At 45.4% G+C, this 25,147-nt stretch overlaps 1 long non-coding RNA gene across 2 annotated transcripts in view; it reads right to left on the minus strand.

The window, feature by feature from the left end:
• Positions 1-264: 264 nt before the first annotated feature.
• Positions 265-25,147, minus strand: part of LOC123853445 (uncharacterized) — a 31,569-nt gene continuing 6,686 nt past the window's right edge. The window contains exons 3-4 of one of the 2 annotated variants that reach the window (XR_006793154.3): positions 17,398-17,555; positions 15,941-17,251 (exon numbers count right to left, since the gene is read on the minus strand). This is a non-coding gene — a long non-coding RNA (uncharacterized LOC123853445). Of the gene's footprint in view, positions 510-15,940; positions 17,252-17,397; positions 17,556-25,147 lie in introns of those variants that run through there. The other variant, XR_008505097.2, reaches the window with a different exon arrangement.

A 25,147-nucleotide genomic window follows, 5' to 3' on the forward strand; every position in this document is an offset into this window, starting at 1 on the left:
CTGAATTTTATTTATGTATTTCAACACAAACATGTCCCAACAGATCAAATACAGAAGTAGATATGAGGATCAGCCGTCTTTTATTAAGCAGTCATTAGGGAGAGTTGCAAAATGTAAAACAATACCATTTTTCCCATTTCTTTTTCTTGTTTTAGAAAATAGTTATTTTTTCATAAAAATGTTATTATGTTACCATTTAATTAGGCTTAATATTGCTATTTTAAAATTATTTGATAAATGAATATTTTTTAAAATTTCTGTTTTAGTTTCTAATTGGGTAAACAACTATGTATATAACCCACACAAATAAGAGCTCTTTGATGTCTTTAATAATTCTGAGGAGTATAGGGGTGCCTGGGTGGCTCAGTCGTTAAGTGTCTGCCTTCAGCTCAGGTCATGATCCAGGGTCCTGGGATCGAGCCCCAAGTCGGGCTCCCTGCTTGGCCGGAAGCCTGCTCCTCCCTCTGCCTCCGGTCCCCTGCTCATGCTGTCTCTGTCTCTCACTCTCTCTGTAAAATAAATAAATAAAATCTTTAAAAAAAAAATAATTTGTAAGAGTATAAAGAATTTCTGAAGCCAAAAAGTGAGCACCACTGGCTAAGAGCAAAAGTTCCCCCAAATTCAGGAAAATGTCCAACCATTCCACTGGAGTTGAGCAACCTTTTCTTGAATTCCTATAGACTTTAAGTATGCATCACTCATCTGTCACTTGGCATCATCTTGTCATTCTCTGTTCTAACATACGTTTTTAAAAATTTATAATGTGTCTTGCAACCTTCTCACAGGCGAGAATTCTGTCTTGTTGCCTTTGGGAGACAACATGAGGGATGTTCACAATATACGCCCCTTGTGGTGGGATACAGTGAAGCTCCCTATTTTACTTGTATTATTTGCTTGGATATGCTTTTGCAAATAAGGCAGAACCTCACTAACTTACAAGTACTGGTGGGAGAACACCTGGGTGGCTCAGTGGGTTAAGCATCTGCCTTCAGCTCAGGTCATGATCCCGGAGTCCTAGGATGGAGTCCCACTTAAGGCTCCCTGCTCAGCACGGGGTCTGCTTTTCCCTTTCCCTCTGCCCCTCCCCCTGCTCCTTCTCTCTCTCTTCTTCTCTTGCTCACTTTCTCTCTCTTAAATAAATAAAATCTTTAAAAATAAATAAGTAAATACTGGTGGGGCAGTAGTGTAAATTTGTGAAAAATCAGAATTCTAACCATATTTATATATTTTGTTTTTAATATTTTTCCTTAAGGCAAGACTAACGCATACTCATTGTAGAAAATTTGTAAATTACACAAAAGTAAATAAAATAAAATGTATTTGCAAAATAAATAGTACCTACTTGTTTTCCAGCCTTTAAAATTTTTTAAAAATACCTGCAGTCTTACAATGTGGAGATAATGGTGATCAGTGGTTTGATCGATCACCTTCGAGGACATATATATCATCCGTATAAAGCAAGAGTTTTACAGAAAATTGGGGTCCTACTTTATATAAAGCTTTGTATCCACTTTATGACCTCAACTGCTCTTTGAAAACATTCTTTTTGGGAGCTCTGCCATGTTTCAATAATGCACATTTGGGTCGTTTCTAATGTTTTTTTATCAATAACACTGTGATGAACATGCTTAAAGGGAAAAGATCGCCGATTTGTTCAGGATCGATTCCTGGAAATGAGATTATCGGATCCATAAGATTTCCAAACGACAGCTTGGTTAATTTAAAATTATGTAACTCAACAGAGGATCATAGGGGAAGGGAGGAACAAATGAAACAAGATGAAACCAGAGAGGGAGACAAGCCATAAGAGACTCTTAATCTCCAGAAACAAACTGAGGGTTGCTGAGTGGAGGGGGGTGGGAGGGATGGGGTCGCTGGGTGATGGACATTGGGGAGGGTATGTGCTATGGTGAGAGCTGTGAATTGTGTAAGACTGATGAATCACAGACCCCTGAAACAAATAATACATTATATGTTAATAAAAAATTAAAATATATAAAAATAAATAAAATAAAATAAAATTACGTAACTCGAAGCGAGATGATGTGTTACAACCAACAGTGAGAGCGTGGGAAGTAGGAGGCCAGAGGGAGGCTGGAGGGAGGCCAGAGGGGGCCCTCTGCTGCAGAGGGTCGGCTTCTCACATGGTTTAGATCCCCAGCCCTTGCTTGGTGCTCTCGGGTGTTTGCGGTGGTGATGCTGTAGAGTCCACTCTGAGGGGACATAGCTGTCACGGAGTTTAGAAGCCCCAGAAACCAAGCCTGGCTAATTGAAGCAGAGTAAAATGTACTAAAATATTGGGCTACTCTGAATTTTCAGGAGCCCCACAGAGCTAGGCTAGAGACCACATGGCCAGGGAAAACCTCCCAAATCACTGCAGATCTGGTCCTAGGGAGACTCCCACTGCTTGCCCGACCTTGCCACTGGGACTGTGCCTGAAGTTCACCATCACGGCTACCTCCACGAGGATTACGACGGCTGTCGGGGCTGACGTTCCTTCTCCTAAGCCACAGCCCAGCATGGATGCTTGTAATCGTCCTCATTCAAGCTGCAAATAAGGCTCTGGTGTTGGAAAGTGGTATCTGCTTCCCATCAAGACATATCAAGAGGGGCAGCCCCTAATACTGAAGAATAGTTCGGGAGCTGAGCTGCCAAAAAAGAATAACAAATACTTACCATAGGCAGTAGCAATGATTGCTGGCAGCCTAGGACCTGTTCTAGGATACATGAGACTGACGGACCTTTCTGTTCATTCCAGAGGAGCAGCCAGGTCTGATTTGTCATCATAGTCTAGTGCTTAGGGTGGAGTACGTGTACAACAAACATTTCTAGAATGAATGGATGAATGAAGGAATGAATGAATGACTCTTGAGACGCTGCTGGTGGAAACAGGTGCTGCCCACCGTGGAGAATGCAGGCACCGTACTGCACCCTGGTTCAGTAGATGCTGTCACTGGCCATGGAACAGAGAGGGCCGGGCCAGAGATACCCCCTGTTCTATGGTCTTCACCTTCCCTCCCTCCCATTTTTGGGGAGATGCTAAAAGATAAACTGAGGCATATTAAAATTCTTTAAGAACTTATTTGAGCAAACATCAATTCCAATCCACGGTGTCAAACTGGAAGTGTTTGGGTCTCTCCAGCCACAGGACCAAGGGGCAAGACTTTTATCCAGAAGACTCAGAAGCAAATCAAGGAAATTACTTGATTGACTATAGCTTAAGCAGTTGCCTTGTGGGCTTATTGTTGGCTAGTTGGCTGTTTGTGATTGGTTGTCCTTAGGCTTTGATTTCCTCACATTGAGGCATTTCCAGACTTAGGTTTGGGTTTGCTTGCATCAGCTGCTAAAGATACTAGACTCACCTCAATCTAATGGCCTCCTGGTTTAATTAACTTAATAGGGGAAATTATCCAGGCCACACTGTCTCTGTCTTGTTAATTCTCCAGAAGTATAGAAAGCATTGGTTTTTAAGTATATTCTCTCACATGATGAGAAACAGTAATTTCCAGATTAAAAAAAAAAAAAAGCCAACAGTTCTGAACACCCAAGACATCTCCATAGAAATAGGAAGCTCTTATAAAGAATGCTGTTTAGGCAGAGAGGGTTGCAGGTGAGAGCAAAGGCATTCTGGATTTATGTTTCTGGGGGTGTTATCCTCTCCCCTTTTTATGCCACTCCACTACTGCCCACTCTTTAGAAATGAAATAATTTTTAAGGTTGAAGAATTGGTTGGTAAGTTTATAGATGGGAGAGGGGTTTGAATACATAGCTGATTCTGAGTGATTTTGATTTTCCAAGTCTGACTTCCATTATTAGAAAAGGGGAACTCATAGCAGATGATGTCATCTATCCAAACCACCAAAGCATGAGGACAGTGGAGGCGCTCCCTTGCTTCCTTACCGCTTCTGCCAAGCTTTGACGAGGAACTTCGGAGATCGATGGTTTGGGATCATTTTTGGCAAGGCACCTGAATGTCAGAGCCTGTTTTCTAGGACCCTGAAGACTTTCCCTTTAAAGACACCCACGTCTTTATCCTGCTCTGCATCTGTTTTTTGTTTTTGTTTCTGTTTTTGTTTTTTTCCTTCCCAAATAGATCACTTCTGGCTGTAGATATCACAAATACAAATTCCAGTTCATTCACACATCTGAGATGCCATATGCTAACACACAGCAACACTCGAAGCAAAAACAGCAGGGAAGTAAAAAACTTCCTTCTTTGGCTCACTGTGCCGCCCACTAAATGTCCCCTCACAGGACTGTTTAGAATGAAGAAGAGCTTGCCTAATACAGACGCTTCTCCCATCCCATATGGAGTTGACATTTTCTCAAAGCGTGCCATCTCTCACTACTCTGCGGATATTAACTGCTCTGCCTTCCCCCAGATTTTTCAAGTAATTGGTTGCTCGCTGCCAGCAAAGCCCTCCACTTTAGAGGTACAACATGCATCATCCTCCTTAGTCGATCTTGTGGGGTTTGAGTTGTCGCCAATTACACTCCTCCTGGGAGTTGGCAGATAGGTCATGTCTCTTTTGAGTGATGAAGATGTAGATGCTCAGAGCCCGGAGTTAAGTATCCAACAAGTAATAAAATTGGACAAGAACTCCTAGGTCCCTTCCAGACCTAATTTCCCCTGTATTCCTCCGAGGGTCTAGCACGTAGCCCCAGCCATGGAGAGCACGTAGTATTAGTAACCGCATGTATTCACAGGACTGAATGCATTTCAACAAGGGAACAATGGCGACCATTTGCGGAGTGCGTACCATGTGCCAGGCACCAACCTAATTCACACCCTAAATGTATGATCTCAGTTCTCACAGCAGCACCACGAGGGAAGGAATAGTATCACTCCTGTTTTAGAGATGGGGAAACTGAGGCACCAGTTGGATTAAGTAACTTGCCCAAGGTGGCATTTAGTATGAGGCAGAGCCACGATAGGAGCCATGGCTGTCCCACGTCAAAGCCCATGTTCCTCAGAATAATAATGACAACAACAATAATAAGATGGCAAATGCTTTTATAGCGTGCCAGGCACCTGCCTGAGGATTCTATGTAAATCAACTCCTGTGATTTTCACAATAATAGCAGGAAGGTGCTAATAATCAGTCCAGCTTTTACAGATGAGGAAACTGAAACAGAGATATTAAGGAACTCACTCAAGGTCACACGGCTTGTATGTGGGAGAGCTGGGGTTTGAACCTAAGCTATTAACCACATGCTGTTTTGGGAGCATTTCCCTGGATTTAGTTACAGGTTACGATAAAGCTACACCTCCTCACCCAGGGCAGGAAGGAGAATGCAGCTTCCTTCTTCTAGAGTCCTTTTGGTCTGATTCTGCACTCCACGGGTCTGGGTAACACTATCAGCACCTGCAGGGACGGATCTGCCCCTCCCACGCACAGATGGCTTTCATGGGTGGTCCAAGCGGTCTAAACCATTTCCTGCATATTTCTGAGAAAGTAAGAAGACTGTGGTTTATCTGTAAATGGAGGTACTTCCACAGGGAGGATCCAATGTCCCAAGTCCAAGAGTTCTGTGGGGGAGAGTACACAGGGGGCTGGAGTCTACAGTGCTGCAGAGTCTGGAGAGTGTAGGAGTTGATAGAGGATGAGCTCCTGGGACTGCAGCTCACCCCCTCTCGGAGTCTCCCTGATGACCACACACGCATTGTTGTCTCCGGCTGCCCAGAGCCACTAGGGGTGGCCAGAAGTCGAGCTCCCTGCAGGGGAGGTGGAAGAGAGTGATGCTGCCAACAGAGCAGGCAGATGGAGAGAGGGTCCCGGAGGCCTGGACGCCAGTCTCCCTCTACCACTTTCCTGTTCCTCCTGGTTGTGGGGGACAGTCTCTCACTCTTTCTTTGAGTTCTGTGAAGCTGGGTTTGCCACGGCAATTGACTGGAAACCATCTGGAAGGACTTAATCACTTAAGCTTTGAAAAGGTGCATTGGCTTTGAATTCTGTGGTTCTTTCCACACGTATGCCAGCTCGAGGGTGTGCACTGACTCTGAGGACAGTTTTGTAGCCACGTTGCAGTGGCTTCACTTACGTAGTCACACGTCTGTGGCCACCCCTGCAGCCTGCCACTGATGGGCCATTGACCAGGCGTTCCAGTATCCTGAGGCTGCCATTACAAAGGACCACAAGCTGCGTGGCTCAAACAACAGAATGTATTCTCATAGTTCCGGAGGTTAATAGTCTAACACCAAGTTGGTTCCCTCTGAGGGCTGTGGGTAGACTCTGTTCTATGCCTTTCTCCGGCTTCTTCCTGGTAGTTGGCTCACAATCTTTGGTGTTTCTTGGCATTTAGATGCACCACCCCAATCTCTGCCTTTTTCTTCACATTACATCCTCCTTGTGTCCGTCTGTCTCCAAATTTCCTCTTTTTTTTTTTTTTTTTAAATAAGGAGACCCATTATATTGAGGTAAAGAACGCTCGAGTGACCTCATCCTAACTAACTGGATCTGCAATCACCCAGTTTTCAGATAAGGTCATACTCTGAGGTACTTGGGGCTAGGACTCCAACATATGAATTTTGGGGGGAACACAAATCAACCTATACCACTAAGGAATCAAACAGGGGGTGAAAGAACAGGGTGCTGGGGGCTGTGGGAAGTAGATACACAGAAGGCACTGCCTCTGGAATGGCATTTCACTTTTATGAGTTATTCTACCTTGGTGGCCTTGGGCACGTCACTTAACCTTCCTGGGTTTGAAAGACGAGCAGAGTGGGCTAGATCAGTGGTTTTGAACACCATGTTTCGTGGAGCCACCAGGCCTTTTTTAGCTGGGGTCTTGGGGGTGAAGTTGGCAGACTGTTGACACATCCCACTCCCTTCACTCACTGGTAGGCCAGCTGGTCTACCTTGGCAGACAGTAGGATTCTAGTGCTGATGTTTCGAATCATCAGTGCCTAGAGACAACACAATACAGACAGACTTTAATTGGCTGTATTGTTTTCCAATTCTCCAAAAATAGTGCACTCTTCTATTGCTCGTCTCCTGGGTGGAAAATTCAGGCAGACTGACCCCACTGATTCCCACCTTTGTACACATCGCTTTGTCCAGTGTGGTTCTGTTTTTCTCTGCTTTTAATCTCGTTGATGTATAAGGATTCCAAGAAAAATTTGAAGTAGAAATTTGCTTAAGTAGAGGGTTCTGCTAAAAAAAAAAAAATCATTCTTAGTTCAGAAAACAATGAAAGGACCTCTCCATTCCCTTCCAGCTCTAAGAGTCTATGTGTGTCTATAAAAGCAGTTTCAATCCTTTTAATAATTCCCATTCTCTACCTGGCAGAAAGTTAATTGCGTTAGCTATGTAGGAAACATGGCGCCGAAGATTGTTTAAGGTATGGTAAGCATTCTCGGTGTTTACTGAAACTGGGTTCCGGACGCCAGAGATGTGAGTTGCAGATTGGATGCCACATCTTACTGGAGGTGAGACAGGAGAGTGGCTGGCTCCATGGAGGAGTGACTTTAATCCGGAGAACTGTGTTTTCTCTTAACTCTCTCATTCACATAACCTGGAATGTCTTACGTATGTCACTGCTGTTGGGGATGAAGACCTTTTCCATATGCCTATATGTGAAGTGGCGGTTTTGGTCAGCCAGCAAGAATGCCAGGCGGAGTATCATGGAGTCCTGAACAGCTGAGGTACCAGACTCAGGTGGTTGGCGGGCTAGTGGCCCTCCACCTGTTGCCCCCTCCTGAAGGCTCCGCCCCCCCCCCCGGCACTAAGGGCGGTAGTAACCCCCTTTCCTCCTCTTGCCCTAGCATCCCTATTCTGCCCCTTCCTACAGCGGAGACCACCACCCTGCTGAGACTTTCTCTCACCTACTGTTCTCATTTTGGAAAAGAATAAGACTATCTTGATATAGGAAAATAATCCCTAATGCTTATTAAGCACTTGCCCTGTGCCAGACACTGTTCCAAGTGCTTTACCTGTATTCACCTGTCTCAGCCTCCTAACAACCCCGTGAGGGGGCTCCTGTCATCTCCCCTGCTTCCCAGGGAGGAGACAGGCACAGAGAGGTTAAGTGACTGGCTTGCCCGGGGAAGCGGCACAGCGAGGATCTGAATCCGGACCACCTGTGCTATGAACCACCGTGAGATGCACGGGTTACCTTCCACGTGTGCCTGTGCAAGACAGTGATTTGAATGGCTTAGCTTCCTTGCCGTGGAAGCAGTCCCGACAGGGCTAGGAAGGCAGCACAAGGGCACTTAGGAAGCAACAAGATAGTGTCTGCCTAGTAATCCAGAACAGAACTCCTCTTTATCCCACTGGTCCTTTGGGGAGCAGGAGTTAACATTCAGCATGCCAGGGACGCTATTTTCCGTTCGTGCAGTGTGTTTGTAAATACGTCCTCCATTTCCCTCCTGCCCTGTGGGGGGAGAAGGGTCGCCCTGGGTTCTCTCCCATGGCCGCGAGGGCAGGCCCAGAAACAAGGGGAAGGATGTCATCAGTGAAGAGGGGGGTTTCCAGGGCAAAGATTCAGCCTTGAACAGGAGGGAACAATTGCTTGAAGGGAAAACAAAGCAAAACAAAAATGCTTGTTCCAACTTTGGAGTTTACCTACATTTAATTTCTGTTTTTATTTTGCAACTTCTGAGACCAATCGAGTTATTAGTTATTATCTCAATATACGTAAAATCTTTCTTTTTCCAGTTAACATAACAAAATGTTTATTCAGCTTCATATAAATAGAAATAATCTGTGTTATAGAACACTCTAGAAGGTATGGGTTGTGCCATTCTCCTTTTATTCCTTTGATCACTGCCATAGTTCAAGGCCTGGACTGCATTAACTTTATAACCTATTTCTTCGCTTCCAGACACTCTCCTCTCCAATTCATTCTCTGTGCTGTTACCAGTATTATATCTATACATATGAATCTGATTGTTTCCCCACATACACACAGCTTCCCCTTGTCTAGGGAACAGCGTGGAAACTGACTGATCTGTCCAGCTGGACAGATCATCTTAGGTCCTTTCCTCACTTTCCTGTCGCTCAAAATCTTTCCCATTCTTTTTTTTTTTTTTTAAAGATTTTATTTATTTATTTGACAGAGAGAGAGAGACACAGCAAGAGAAGGAACACAAGCAGGGGGAGTGGGAGAGGGAGAAGCAGGCTTCCCGCCGAGCAGGGAGCCCGATGCGGGGCTCGATCCCAGGACCCTGGGATCATGACCTGGGCCGAAGGCAGACGCTTAATGACTGAGCCACCCAGGCGCCCCAAATCTTTCCCATTCTTTAAGATCGCTGTCACACCCTACCACTACAACAGAGCCTCCTCCAAGGCTCCAGACAGAATGAACTCCCTCCCCCAGCTCCTCCCTGATATATCCATTTTTCCATTGCTCTACCTCTTGGCGAGAGCAGCATCCTACAGACCTCCAAGATGTTTTGAGTAACAATTTCAAGTTCATTAGGTTTATAATCTTTAAGCACCTGGGCCCAGCTGGATGGTTAAAAGAGAAAAAAAAATCTTCTTCCTTCTTACTTTCATCCTGATGGTTATCTAGCATTTTCTCCCCATGATCTATAGATGCCATTTAAGAAACGGTGATCTGCTAAACAGTGGCATTCTATTATACGTAGCTGGACATGTTACAATGTGGTCAGATGGTTCTCAGTTGGTTTTAAGTTCTTTTGAGGCATTTAATTATGACCACGTGGATGTAGGTTCAATTTGAGGGTAGGCTGATTTTTTTTTTTTTTTTTTTCTGGAACCGAGGGCTAAAATCCAGTGTTTCTTTGTTTTTAGAAAACAATCTCAAAAATTTTTACAAATTTGTAAAACAAAGTAACAGACAACAAAACAAAACTATAAAACTGTAAAAATACTATACCTACCAAATGCCATTTCCTATTCCTTAGGGAAGCCAAGACACTTCAATGTGGTTTAAGAGTTTTGTTTCGTTTTGTTTAAGCAGATCAGACAAGACTGAGCTAATTTACTGGCTGCTTCCCTGGAGTTCATTAAAATTTGCTATCTGTTTCCCACCATACCTCCCCCAATTTACTTTGGTTTTTAAAATATTTTATATTTCATCTTTCTTGTAATAGTTGCTAGCTTTGTACAATAGCTTTCTTAAGAGGTACGAGGATAAAAGCTAACACACACTATTATTGTATCTGTTCCAGGAGATTTCTGATGATGTCATTGGAATAAAGATTTAATGGTGTCATTTGAATGTTTTTACATGGGCCATTTATATAACTAGTTTAATAAGTTATTTTCATTGTGGGGAAAAAAAAAAAGAGAAACAGCCCTTGCCCCTCCAAAACAAAAGCAATAAAGAGATCAACAGAAGCTGTAGGATTAAAAAGCACTGTTGTTCTCCTCTTGCCAACAGAATGGGCAGTAGGACTCGCGGTTATATTCTGACGGGGGCGGGGGGAGGGTGTCCCGGTTACAGTGCCCACTGATGCTGAAGCTTCGTAAATCACATCAGAGGAAAATTCTGCACACACTTGGTGGGGCCCACTAGACTCATCCAATTACATAACCATCTTTGATTTTGGTAGAGGCTACTGACTAAAAACCTACCAGGTTATAATGGTAACTAAAATGCATTAGGACTTTTTTTTTAAAAATAAATGACACATCGGTCTTTTTTTTTTAAAGATTTTATTTATTTATTTATTTATTTGAGAGAGAGAGAGCACACACGAGTTGGGGGGAGAGGCAAAGGGAGAGGGAGAAGCAGGCTCCACTGAGCACGAAGCCTGATGAGGGCTCGATCCCAGGACCTCGAGATCATGACCTGAGCCAAAGGCAGAAGCTTAACTAACTGAGCCACCCGGCTGTCCCAACACATCAGTCTTCTTTGAGGAGTAAATAATAAGGATTTCATTTTTGTACGTCCTCTTACCCATTTGAGTTTTTGCCCCGAAGAAAGTGGGAACGGATAGTATAGGGTTTCACGCCTTGTCTAAGCAAAATTGTGCGAACTGCCCTTTTAAACCTACAGTGCATGTTCGAGGCTACAGGACAGCACCAGAACCTCTGAGGCAAAAGCTGCCACCTACCCCCACCCATTCCAATTCCCAGAGGACCCTCCTCAAATGATCCCTCCATGACCACCTCCTTCTCCCTCCTTGTCTGCTCCTTTCCTGCAGAATCAACTCCTCCATCCTCTGGGCTCCCAAAGCACTTTTAAAAACACCCCTTTCCAAGGACCTACTACATGGCATTGTGGTTTCCTCTGGGTTTGTCCCTTTACACACTCAGGTTAGTCTACGAGGGCCCCTGGGGGCAGTTGGTTGTATTTGCATCCGTCTCCATTGTTAGGTGGTCAATCTCCAGAGCAGGACTCATCTGTTCATCCCCCTCTCACCAACATGAGCCTATGAGGGCTCTGTGAATAAGTACGTGATTGAGTGTCTGGGGAAAATAGCCTCTAATGTTAGTCACCCAGAATAGGCCGACTCTGTCTGGATCCATCAATGGCTGGCCACTGCTTGAGTGGATGTTATGTAGCCCAAAAAGGATAGAGTGGTCTCTACCGGATGTCTGCAGGTGAATTTCTAAGGCACACCATTGGTTTTTGATCAGGTAACGGACATGGCCCTGTTCTAGCTTGCTGGGGCTACCATAACCAAGCCCTACAAACTGAGTCGTTTCAAGAGCAGATACTTATGTACTCATGGTTCTGGAGCCTGGACATCTGAGATCAAGGAGCCGGCAGGTCCTGCTTCTCCTGGGGTCTCTCCCCTGAGCTCACAGGCAGCTGCCTTCTCTCTGTGTCCTCACATGGCCTTTTCTCTGTGCCTGTGCATCTCTGTCTTACAGAGACACCGGCAATATTGGATCAGGGCCCCACACGAAGGCCTCGTTTTAACTTAGTTACCTCTTTGTAGCCCCCATCTTCAAATACAGTTATCTTATCAGGTACTGGGAAGTTGGGACTTTGACAAATGGATCCTTGCGGGCGGGGGGTGGGGGGCACAATTCAGCCCATGACAGGCCCTGATGTAAGTTATCCAATTTACCATCAAGAAGTGCGCTTACAGGGCGCCTGGGTGGCTCAGTCGGTTAAGCGTCTGCCTTGGCTCAGGTCATGATCTCAGGGTCCTGGGATCGAGTCCCACATTGGGCTCCCTGCTCAGTGGGGAGTCTGCTTCTCCCTCTCCCACTGCCCCTAGCCCTGCTCATGCCCTCTCTCTCAAATAAATAAATAAATAAAAATTTTTTAAAAAAGAAGTGCATTTACAAAGGTCCTACTGCTAAAGTAGAGAGAGAGAGCTATTTGCCTTTGGAATCAGCCCAAGCCTCATCTGATAGACTTTTCTGAGTAGCTCTGGATCCACATGTGGAGATTCCCAAGTGCAGGGCCCCAAGAGCATTTCAGGGAGGTCAGAGCATAGGCTGACTACAGTGGCAGGTAGGACATTTGGGAAGGAAGAACTGTCGGGATGAAAACCTTGTGCTTCACTGGAGAACTATGCACTGTTTCTAGAGCACGGATTGGCAAACTTTTGCTGTAAAGAGCCAGAGAATGAATGTTTTCGTCTTTGCTGGCCATATAGTTTCTGTCTACTCAAGGATGCTGTTATAACTGGAAGCCCTACGTCAGGCCTAAACAAGTGGGTGTGGCTGTATTCCAATAAAACTTTATTTACAAAGACGGGTGGCTGGCTGGATTGAGCCTGCAGGCTTTAGGTTGCCCTGGTCTAGAGCACACCCTTTCTGAGTTACCTGATTTTGACTTTACATGGATTCTGAGCCTATCGGTTGAGCTATTTTACAACTCAGTAAGTTATTGATAAATGGTAACAATGCAAAGTAATTCTTGACTTTAGAGATGTAAAGTTTTTACTTCGGGAGTCTCAACTGACTTCCTTCCCCCACTTTGGAAGAAGCTGGTCTTGCCTGAATTTGCACATGTCTTTCAATATCGCTGCTCTATAAATATGTCGATTCTTTGTATTCTCCATTTCTATTCCCTCATTAATAATGAATTAAACAAAATCTTTAACATGCACATTATATCTATGTGAAAGTCATGATTCTTTCTTTCTTTCTTTCTTTCTTCTTCCTTTCTTTCTTTCTTTCTTTCTTTCTTTCTTTCTTTCTTTCTTTCTTTCTTTCTTTCTTTCTTTCTTTTCTTTCTTTCAGCGCTGTTTACAAAGGACTTAGAAACTATGCTAAGAGCATTGGGCTTTTGCCCTCTGGGACAATGGTCTTTAAACTTTTTGGTCTCATATCTTTATCAGTAAATATTTTTTAGCCACCTTCCCTTGATATATGAATATAAGATACTATAGATAGATGAATATATATAAACATACACAAAAAACAGAATTGGAAAAGAAGTACAGAATTTTTAATAGTGGTTTTTTCATATTTCAGAGGATCCTCTTCCTAACATCTTTGGAGACCACTTTTTTGGGGGGGCAATAAGGAACCAAAAATATTAAGCAACTGGAAAAAAATGAGATCTGATACCAATAATATACCAACCAAGCATGTTGGAAAAGCTAACTGTGGCTTGAGCTGATTGGCCCAAGGGGATAGCAGAATTCCTCTTAAGGGGAGAACTGTTCCTTTGTTTTGGAAAATAACATAATGGAAATGATTGGTTATAAAAGGTAAGCCCGGGTGATTGTAGTCTAAATGGAAGCAGCTCCAACATGAAGAGTTCAGTTATTTGTCTAATAAACATCAGAATTTTGGCATTGTCTGTTAGAGCTTGGGGTGGGGAGGTGGGGGCCATGAGGACTCCGGCAGAGATGAGAAGAGGGTCTGCGCTAAAGAGGGGAGCTCCTGAGCAAAACGGCAGAGCGCAAGGTTATGGCTTTGAGCGGATCATGGCCACAGGCACAGAAAATGACCAATAAATATCATAAAGAGTGGTGTTGATGAGCCATTAGTATGCTCTATCACCTACAGAGGCTCAGTAAACAATGTTTTTGCCCAACAGAATGGAACATGAAGAAAGCAAATAATAATCCAAAAATTCCTTAAGGGGACTAGAGGCAGAGAGAGCCAAGAACTGAGCCTGAGCTAGGAGGGAATGAGGAGCCAGAGTGGGGGCAGCTGCAGAGAAGGGGCTGTTTGCAAGATGAATGAACTCATGGTACAGAGCCAAGGACTGAGACCCTTAAAGGTGTGATGGGGGGAGACTAGTCCAGCAGTAATATGGGAGGAGCCTGAAAAAATGTCACTTCATATTTAAGGAAAGTTGACCCTGGACACTGGATTCCTGAAGAATTTTCAGGAAAAGACTGTTTGGCTACCTGTTTTGAAAATGTTATGGTAATGGAGTGGACAGAAAAGATCTTAGAAATAGGAAACCAGTTAAGGGATTCCTGGAAACCAGGCAAGGATGATGAGAATAGAACGAGAATATAGGGAGTGCTCCTTCTGGAGACATTTTAGAGGTCAGATCAATAGGACTGCATGACAATTTACTATAGGGCAGTGAGAGAAGAGGGGTGTCAATGAGAAATAATATTTATGTAGCTTGGGCGGTTGGGGGGCTGGTGACATGCCATTCACTGAATCAGGAAACAGATGAGGAACAGGTTTTCAGGAAAGACAATGGGTTCATTATGGGTGTGTTGAACTTGAGATGCCTATGAAACCTCCTCATAGAGATGGCCCGTAAAGAATTGAGAATACAGGTGGGTATCTAAGAAGACAGATCAGAGGGACGCCTGCGTGGCTCAGTTATTAAGCGTCTGCCTTTGGCTCAGGTCATGATCCCAGGGTCCTGGGATCGAGCCCCACATCACGTTCCCTGCTCGGCGGGAAGCCTGCTTCTCCCTCTCCCACTCCCCCTGCTGTGTTCCTTCTCTCACTTTGTTTCTCTCTGTCGAATAAGTAAATAAAATTCTTTATAAAAAAAAAGAAGACAGATCAGAGCTAAAGACATATCTCTGGGCATGATCCTCTAGCAGGTGCCATGGTTTTTGCTTATTGCCCTTTGATAAATATTAGGAAAGCAATACTCTTTTACTTCATTCATTCATTCACTCATTCATATTTATTTATTTTTAAGATTTGACGGGGGGTGGGGAGAGAGCGAACACAAGCAGGGGGAGGGCAGGCAGAGGGAGAAGCAGGCTCCCTGCTGAGCATGGAGTCCAATGCAGGGCTCCATCCCAGGACCCTGCCATCATGACCTGAGCTGAAGGCAGACGCCTACCTTATTGAGCCACTCAGGGGTCCTTATTCCAAAAGTATTTAATGAGTAGGCAAACCACAAGCTAGATTCTGGAGATAAATGATTAATAAGATCATTTAGAAGCTCATAGTCTTAGCAGAGGATTTGACCATGGACTGAAAACAGAGAGGCAGGTGTGGGGACCCACTCAGAATCCCAGAGCTGGTATAAAGAGGACTTTAAGCTGAAGACATTTGAGACTTAACAGATGCAGAAAGAAGCCTTCTCAGAGCTTCCTGTATTAGATTAAAAGCAGAAACTTCTAAGAAATGACAATTGCCTGAAATTCTCTCTTTGGGGTGGGTCTGCTCCCAGGAGAGAGCAAGGGTAAACCTACCATAAATCCCCCTCTGGGGGGAGTTTTGGCTCTGAAGAAGCTATAAAGACTACTCAAACCTGTATAGACAAACATTATCACAAACTCTTATCTCCCATTTGTCTCCTAAAAAATCAATTTGTCTTTCCCAAGGAAACCTATGTGTTCTTTCCATAGGAACCTTTTCTGTCTCCTCCTTTTCCCCTATTAAGGTAGGTAAATCCCAAATTCCAAACACCCCTTTGGGTTATTTATCATAGTATTCCCATATGTATGTTTGTCACACATGTAAATAACCTTTTTCTCCTGTTAATCTGTCTTTTGTTAGTTTAATTCACAGGCCCCAGCTACTGAACATAAGAGAGAGGAAGAAAAGTTCTTCCTCTCCTGCACCAATGAAGAGAGAAATTTCCATCCTGAATGGCTGGGATCATGAAAGTGGCACGACATAAAAGGGGCAATATAAAAAGATGATCAGATTTGGAAGAAAATGTCAGAGGCAATTCATTCCATTTTGGACATTTTCATGCACATAAAGTAGTGAGGGAGTTAGTTTATCTTAGGATTTACATCACCCAGTCTTCTCATACACTGTTCACCTCCCACTGCTAGTTTTTTCTCCTTCTTCATCCTTGACTCTCATACTCTTCCTGACAGTATCTCCTCCGGGCACAGGCAGAAAGCAAAGATAAAGTGGTTAAGATGTGAGACCCGGCTCTCTGCCGTGGCTAATTACCCACACTGGCTTCCCTTCCAGCTTTTCCACTGGGTTTAAGGTCTTGGGGGCTTTCAGACCTTGGAACAGACCAAGTCTATCCAAAGAACAGGTACTGAGTCTCTCGTTCTTTTCTGCTTGATCATTTCCCAAATTCTCCTTGGGACAAGTTATATTTAGATTTTGCTCCTTTCAGAACAAAGTTGCCTACATTAGCATTAGACCAGAAACCTCCCAAGCCCTACCCAAACATCAAGGACCATTTGAAGGACTTCGTCTCTAATTAATATTTTTTTGCCTGTTTACCTTCCTGTTTTTTCTATCATTCAGTGCCTACCAGGTTCAATGGCTGCAATGTGCCTCAGATTGTGGCCCCTTGCTTTGCTCTCTAATTACCTCACATATTTAATCTTTGCCTCTCTTACTCTTTGAGAAAAAGAATTATTTCATATAGTTCTCTTGTAGTTCCTCAACTTCATTCAGCACTGGGAATATAATAGAGACTCAGTTAATAATACTTCTTTGAATCGAATTAGATGGAGTTAAGTGGATTTCTACATCTGATCAGATAGTTTTTTTTATTCAAACTATAATTTAATAATTTATAATTCAAACTTCATGACAGTCTTGGTGTGAGTGTTTTAAAAAATCAAATCTTTCATGCTCTCTGCTCAGAGAAAACCCATGGGTCCACGAGAAAGAATGGAGACTCTGGTGCCACAATGTGATTTTTGTTGTTGGCTATGACTTTGGAAATCAGGAATGTTCAGAAAATACACATTCCAGAATTCCAGGCCTACACATTCTGGCTTGGTTTCAGCATGTTGACTCTATAAATGGCTCCTTGACATACACACCGTTTTCAATTCTTTACACAATTGTCTTAGGGTGGAATTTTCTGTTCTCCTCCCGCCAGAATCCCAGTGTTGCTTCACCTCCCACTGTGGACGTACATGACGCTTTGTAAAACAGAGGGCTCTAGTATATTGTGAGCTTTGACCGTTTGGCTCCTCCAGGACTCCTTCTGGCCTTCTTCTCTGAGAGGGCAGGTGCATATGCTGACAGGGAGGAAAAGGAAGATGGAAGCTTTTAGTGTTTAAAAAGGAGAAAACGATTTTAGCTGTATAGTAACTACAAATATACATATGTGGGAGCTCCTGGGACAGACCCTGGGTTTCATTTCAAGGCAAATTGCAGGGCTTACCTCTACTTTATCCAAACAATCTTGAGGTTTTAAAGCCTGTCCAGGAGGCCGGGGACGAACTGATGACTTCATACTGAAATCATGCAAACTCATGAGCTCATGGGCTAGAAGATGAAACTGGAGGAGACAGCAGGACTTCGAAGGAAGTTGCAGGAAGTCTGTATAAGATCACAGCAATGCGGAGAGGTGAAAGTGGGGAAACCAGGCTGCTGGAATGTGGAGACTTTCTTGCAGGGACTTGTAGTGAAATGAAACTGCTTGGTTTCACTCAAGTGCCAGCAAGACTCTCAGAGAAACTGGACGAGCAGAACTGGAAAGCCAAGGGACACTTTGCTTTTTGCTCTCTCTGACCCCAGTGAGTGCCATCCTCAGGATAGGATGAGGTCACGGCGATCTAGCCCATCCTCTCTCTGTGTGCAGTCCCCGAGGCTGGTGTTGCATTACTCTCGCTCCCCTGGGCTGCACAGAGTCATCCACTTGTCAGCTCTTTGGTCTGAGACGGCAGGCCCCGGGGTGCCGCTGGACCTGGTCCGGGCTCCCAGAAGCCTGAGCTGGGGCGTGGGTGGGGTTGGGAGTGGCCCTGGGCTCCCATGACACCAGGAGCACAACGTCCAAGTCAGACAGACGGAGGGAGCAGAGGTGTTGGTTTGAAGGAAGAGTCAGACAAGGTGGAATGAGGCACAAGACCAAAGCTGAGAAAACCTTATCAACGGGAGCAGGTGCAATGTAGCCAAAGGGGCTTTTCCTGAGACACCAGAATCCTGGTCACGGAGGGGAGGCTGTTAAGTGCCCTGTATCCGTCAGTTGCACAGAACAGAACCCATCTAGTTGTTTTATGCAGAAAGGATTTATTTCAGGGACTTCCGTGACTTATAGAATTATTGAGAGGGCTAAAGAAGCAGACTCAAAATCAAGGTTTCATGGGATGCCTGGGTGGCTGAGTTGGCTAAGCGTCTGACTTCGGCTTGGGTCATTATCCCGGGGTCCTGGGATCGAGCCCCACATCGGCTCCCTGCTCAGCGGGGATCCTGCTTCTCCCTCTCCCACTCTCCCTGCTCATGTTCTCTCTCTGACAGATAAATAAAACAGTCTTTAAAAAAAAATTAAGGTTTCAGGAACAATTCCCTAAGTGACATCACAGAAACAGGCCACCCAGGGAGCCGTGGTTTCTTCTGCATTTGGAGGCTGCCTTCTCAGTCAGGGAGCTAGCTCTGGAGTCCCCACCCACTGACAAGATGGGGAGCCTGCTGTGACTGGGGGGCCGTGGCCACCTCCAACCCTTGCTGGGCCCGCTGCAGTCGGCACCACCCAATGAATGCATGGCACCTGCTCTGACACTCAGGAGTCCGGTGACGGAAGGCTGGGGTCTCTGCTCCCACCACCACAGGACAGCAGGTGCCCCCATGAGTGGCCTGCCCAGAGAAGCAGCAAAAACAACAGAAGTAGAGAAGCTTCATTTTCACTAGACCTAGCTCTAGCACATGCAAATGGAGGTTCACTCCCCATATATGTTAAATGCTAAAAGTTACAAATCAAATATGTTCTACAAATATGCTCTGTTGCATGCACCCTGCAAATATGTTCTACCCTCCTACTTTGACAAATACACCCTTATTAACAATGTGGACATTCAGAGTCAAATTTAGATTCTTGAACTCCTCTGAAGAATGTGCCAGAACTTGGCAGTGTGGGAGAGCTAGCCCTTCCCCCCAGTCTCCTGCCACCATCAGCTTGTCCTACACGGCCAAGGGCTTTGTGCCCACGTGTGGATGCTCCAGCTCCCACGTCCAAGCTCTGCTCAGACAGCAAACCCCCCCTCTGCTGCCCATTAGTCACCCCTCGTGGAGCTTGCTTTGCTTAATGATTCTACTTTCAGCCTCCAGTCCCCTCTGTTCTCTTCCCTACCCACGGAGCTGATTTCAAGGGTTTGGGGGAAGTAAGAAATGCTTCTGCTTACAAGGAACTGAAAACCCGGGCGCCTGGGTGGCTCAGTTGGTTAAGCGACTGCCTTCAGCTCAGGTCATGATCCCAGGGTCCTGGGATCGAGTCCCACATTGAGCTCCCGGCTCAGCAGGGAGCCTGCTTCTCCCTCTGACCCTCTCCTCTTTCATGCTGTTTCTCTCTCGCTCGCTCTCCAATAAATAAATAAAATCTTTAAAAAAAAAAAAAAAGGAACTGAAAACCCATTGGTCTCTAGTCTAGGAGACAGGAGAGCAAGGTAGGGAGTACATGGGCTTTGGCAGTATTAGATTGCATCTGGCAAGTTATCTAAGTTCTCAAAGCCTCAGTCCCTTCATCTCTGACATGGGACTAACAGGATGCTGTTTAAGAAAATGCATGGAGGGGCACCTGGGTGGCTCAGTCGTTAAGCGTCTGCCTTCAGCTTAGGTCATGATCCCAGGGTCCTGGGATCGAGTCCCGCATCGGGCTCCCTGCTCAATGGGGAGCCTGCTTCTTCCTCTGCCTCTCTCTCTCTCTGTCTCTTATGAATAAATAAATAAAATTTAGGGCGCCTGGGTGGCTCAGTCGTTAGGCGTCTGCCTTCGGCTCAGGTCATGATCCTGGGGTTCTGGGATCGAGTCCCGCATCGGGCTCCCTGCTCAGCGGGGAGTCTGCTTCTCCCTCTCCCACTCCCCCTGCTTGTGTTCCTGCTCTAGCTATCTCTCTCTCTGTCAAATAAATAAATAAAATCTTAAAAATAAATAAATAAATAAAATTTACAGAAAAAAGAAAAAAGAAAAAAGAAAATGCATGGAAAGTGCTCACTCCAGCGCCCAGGCCAGTAGGAAATGCTCCAAAAGAGTTAGCCATTATTAGTGTTGTTGTGATTACAAACGAATTGGTAAGACTGACTATACGGAACAGTCAAATTATTAGGGTCTTCTTGGGTCTTGCACCAGATTTCAAATCAGATGGATTCTTACACTCTCCATTCAGTCTCTGCGCCCTGAGCCGGCCATGGGTACTGCTTGGACCAGGCTGGAGAACAGCAGCCTTCATCCTGCCAGTCTGCTGTGCCTGATGATGGCTGCCGGGGAACTGTGCTGGGGGGGAGCCCGCAGCCGAATCTGGGCACAACCCTGTGATTGATTAATGATGCCTGCCCCTGGTGTGGGAGGAGAGAGGGCAGTATGTGGCCAGGTATTTGGCACTCTTGGCCTAGACCTCATTTCTGAGCAGTAGAAAAGAAAGCAGACTTGCAGAGAAACACTAGGATGGAGTCCCACTTCTCCCGGCCCCGGGCTCTGGGAGCAGGGGCCAGCCACTCGACCTGCCTGTGCTCAGATGCTTCATCTGTCTAATGAGGATAGCCAGGTTTTCCCTGCCTACCTTACAGAGTTATTTGTGAGAGTCAAATGAGATAATGCTTATAAAAATGCCATCAGTTGTGAGGTGTTGCCTAAATGCAACGTGTTTATTATCAGTGGGTGGTATTTGGCCAGTTTGTACTTGACAAAGAGGAAGCGCCAAGTCAGGGATAGCCTTGGTCTGCCTCTGCCTGGATCATGTCGGCCTGTCTCTGCATCCTCCGTTAGTTTCCGAGGGCTGACCTGCTGGGAGGGAGCCTGGTAGGGCAGAAAGAACTTGTATTCCAAGCCAGGTGCCACCTCACTTATTGACTGCGTGCTTTAGGTCAAGTTCCGTAGCCTGTGTGAGCCTCACTTTCTTCATCTGTGACACGGAGATGGGATAAAGACAATGGGGACATCTGTTCTGACTGTCCCAGGGCAAAGACAAGATGCTGGTGAGATCCAAAGTGGTAACGATCCTTTATGGTGATCTGAGCCGTGTTCAGCCTCGTTCTTCTCACTTCTTTGCTGATGATTTGAACTGAGGTGGTTGAATGAAGATGAAGAATGAGGCAGCGCAAAATGGCAGAGTAACACAGGATCTACTTTTGCTCAGTTAAAAACCAGAGGAGTCATCCTGCTAGGTAGACTATTTCCTTACATTCTGCCGGGAGAGGGAAAAGGGCATTCAATCCTCTATCTTCAGAGCGTGGAGTAGACGCTCAGCTCGGCACCAGCGGCCGCCTGGGCTTTATCCTCAGGTCCCCAAGACTGCCCGGCCTAGAGAAAGGAGACATGAGGGGGTTGCTGAGTTCACTATCCCTTTCTCCTGGACAGTACACACGGCTTCATCTGTGAGGGCTGGGGCTTACCAGGAATGCAATAAAGAAGTGAGTTTCAGAGGGCTGGGCCCTTCCTTAGCCCTGTGTCCTGGCCACTCCTCAGTGATCTCAGCTGACCCACTCTGGGCCCCATTCAGAAGGAAATCTGGAGACCTGAGTTGAACTTCACGTTTCTAAGCTATGACGAGCTCCTCTCCCCTCCCAGGACTTGCCCAGCTCCCCTCACCTAGCGGCACCAACACATTGGAAGTGCCCCAGTCACTATGGAGTTCTGTTTCTTCCTTCATGGAGGAGGGAACCGAGGTTACAGGCAAAGTGATGGGACTGAAGTCACACAGCCAACACCCCTGCCCCCCCCCCGTCTATGGCTCCTTCATCCTCAGCCCTGCCTTCTGCTACTGATTCTTAGTAAAGAATGTATCAGATAGGGGCACCTGGGTGGCTCAGATGGTTAAGCGTCTGCCTTCAGCTCAGGTCATGATCCCAGGGTCCTGGGACCGAGCCCCACATTGGGCTCCCTGCTTGGCGGGGAGCCTGCTTCTCCCTCTCCCTCTACTGTTCCCCCTGCTTGTGCTCTCTCACTCTATCAAATAAACAAATAAAATCTTAAAAAAAAAAAAAAGATATTTCCCCATTTAAAAAAAAAAAGAATGCGTCAGATATAGGGATCCCTCCGCATGAATGTGTTAGGAGAGTGCTAAACGCTAGTTCAAATGCTCACGTTTCCCCAGCGTGTGAGGCCAACTGTGGGGACCTGGGGCATTTGGCTGGAGGCCAAGAAAGAGCACTGGGTCACGCAGTCAGCCACCTGGCTGGTGGTTTGCTTCACCTACAGGGAAGGCTGACTTTCCATCCCGGAGTCCCATACATCAACTCTCCCACCATCCAGAGACAAGAGAGTCCTTGTGGGAAGCCAGGCGGTGGCCCAACCCTGACCTCACACGGGGCTGCCCTTTCTTGTTTCCCAATCCTTCCTTGCCCCAGCCTGTTTCGCTGAGGGCGAACAATGCTCGAGTCTGCAGGTGGGTGAGCTCATGGCCTGTTACAGGTGTTTCTTTTGTACAATGGCCAGGCCAGATGAAGGATGTGTGACCCTTAACAGTCCCCCTTCAAGCTCTTTACAGTTTACAATGTCCTAAGAGAAGGCTGATGGAAGCCCAGCAGCCAGCTTGTGTTTCCCTGGCACCGTGCCAGCCCCACGGATGCTTTAGAGATGACCCCTTATTGCTCATTGTGTGCGGGCTTACCTGCAGTGATCCCTGCCCTGGAAAGCTCTGTATGCATTTGTAAAACCTAAATTACCAGTAAGAAGCCAAGTTTAATAAGGAAAAAGCACCAACCGAACTGGAAGGGGAGGGCAAAAGTTCCCATTAGGGTTATCAGATAAAACAAAAATGCAAGATGCCCAGTTAAATTTAAGTTTCAGATGAACCATGACTAAATTTTTAGTATCAGTATGACTGTGCAATATTTGGGACATCGTCCTACGAAAAATTGTTTGTTGTTCATCGGTATCTGAACAGGGTGTCCCGTGTCTTCTCTGACAACACAGAGAAATTGTGGAATTCCACAGTCAGGGTATCCTATGAAACACACCTTGACTCTTGACTGTTGAATGACATCTGGGACTCTTCCAGTCCTGACATTAGCAGATCTGCTTGATTTGTTACTGTTCACAAGCCCCGGGCCAGCGACTTGGGAAGTTCCACAGGAAGGCTGGCGCCTGGTCCCTGCCATTGGGAATGCCCTAGAGCGAAAGTGCCCAGCCAATGCATGGAAAATGCAAACGGACTTGAAGTCAGCACACTTGGACACAGGCAGCCAAATTACAAAGAGCTTTCATATAGCCTTCTCATTTGATTCCTCAACATCCTTGAATAGGGTCAGGCACATGTCATCCCTTCTGCTGCAGATGAGAAAACCCTCGGGTACTATCGGCCACATCAGCTCAGGCTGTGGGCAGAGACCTAAGAGTCACCCTGGCTGTCAGGCTCTAAGACCAATTGCACTTTTCCTTTCTTTATTGGAAAATACTGCATTAGTGTTACAGTCAAATATATTTTTCCAAAAACCATTGCAATATTTCTTCTGTCTATAAATATAACATTCAAGTATTGTAGCAAACTTGGGACTACAGATAAGAAAGAAAGAAAATCAAGAAAGAAAGCTATTTCATAACTGGCTGATAACTATTGCTGACATGCAGGTGTATGGTCTTCCACTCCGTGTCCTCCTTATATATATTAATATATTATGTCTTAGTCACCTTGGGCCACTAAAACAAAATACCATAGACTGGGTGGCTTAAACAATAGACATTTATTTCTCACAGTTCTGAAGACTGGGAAGTCAAGATCAAGGTGTTTGCAAACTCAGTTTTTGATAGAGGCCCTCTTCCTGGTTGGCAGATGGAAGAGGGCCTTCTCCCCATGTCCTCACATAGTAGAGACAGGAAGCTCTGGTGTCTCTTCTTATAAGGGGACTCATCCCATTATGGGGGCTTCACCTCATGACCTCATCGAAACCTAACCTCCTCTTAACACCATCCTATTAGGGGCTAAGGCATCAATATATGATTGCGGGTGGGGTACACACACGTTCAGTCCATAATATATTCCTCCTTTTAAATAAAAAGGCCATGTCATTTTATCCACATGCATGCACATGTGAGTGAGGTAAATATAAATGTGTAAATAGTAACATACATGAAGCTAATCCTATGTATATATGCATCAACATATCTCTATGTAATATGAACATAGATGATTTCGAAATGAGATAATTTGCTTTTGGCATTAACCAGGACTTAAGACTAAGCACAGAAAGAGGGTGGAAAGTACCAAATAAACTCCAGATGGAGAATAAAGAGTGGGCAGTGGGGGACACGGGGCGATGTTCTACCACTGTGAAGGGTGAGGCCAGTTGTCCTGCATAATGAACTGTTCCTAGTCAAGAATGAGGGCTTGGTGGGTGAAGAGGCTAGAGTTAATCTCTCTCTAACGCTTTCCCATTGAAATGGTGATTTACACTCACTACTACTCCCCAACAATTGGTTTCCCCTTTGGACACAGGCCCTGGTAAAACATAACCCAGAGCTGATGTTATTGTGATTTCAGTAGCACTTAGGACTCAGCTGTAACATGTCTGTAATCAATATATTCATAAATAACTCATGCTTATATATAATCTCAGGACAGCTGATTGTTTTAGGGTTTGGAAGCCTTTCTTTATTTGGAAAGGTCAATACTGTAAACCTGAAGCCTCTTTATCTTACATGGCAGCTAAAATGGCTGACTTTTTGCAGTCACCAGACACAGTGACTTAGGACAACACAGTCTGATGATGGCCTGGGGCCAGGATCAGAGGCGCATGTTGAGAGCAATGCTCCTCGGGTCTTGAGGCTAGGAGAGACCCATAACCAACATTTGGTTCACTGGTCTTGCTGCAGGGTCAGTCACATAAAATGGCCGTTTATCATGTTTTCCCATCATATGACGTACTAGTTCTCAGAGAAATTTCTCCCTCCCACAAAATGAACCTCAAAACACCCAGTCCCCCAAATAAGTGTGCTATTCAGATCTTTGCAACCCACTCTCTAGCACTGCAGCAGATCCTACA

Source organism: Mirounga angustirostris, unplaced genomic scaffold, assembly GCF_029215605.1.
Source record: "Mirounga angustirostris isolate CCGP_5_RB_7025 unplaced genomic scaffold, mMirAng1.0.hap1 SCAF_7, whole genome shotgun sequence".
Classification (NCBI taxonomy): Eukaryota; Metazoa; Chordata; class Mammalia; order Carnivora; family Phocidae; genus Mirounga; species Mirounga angustirostris.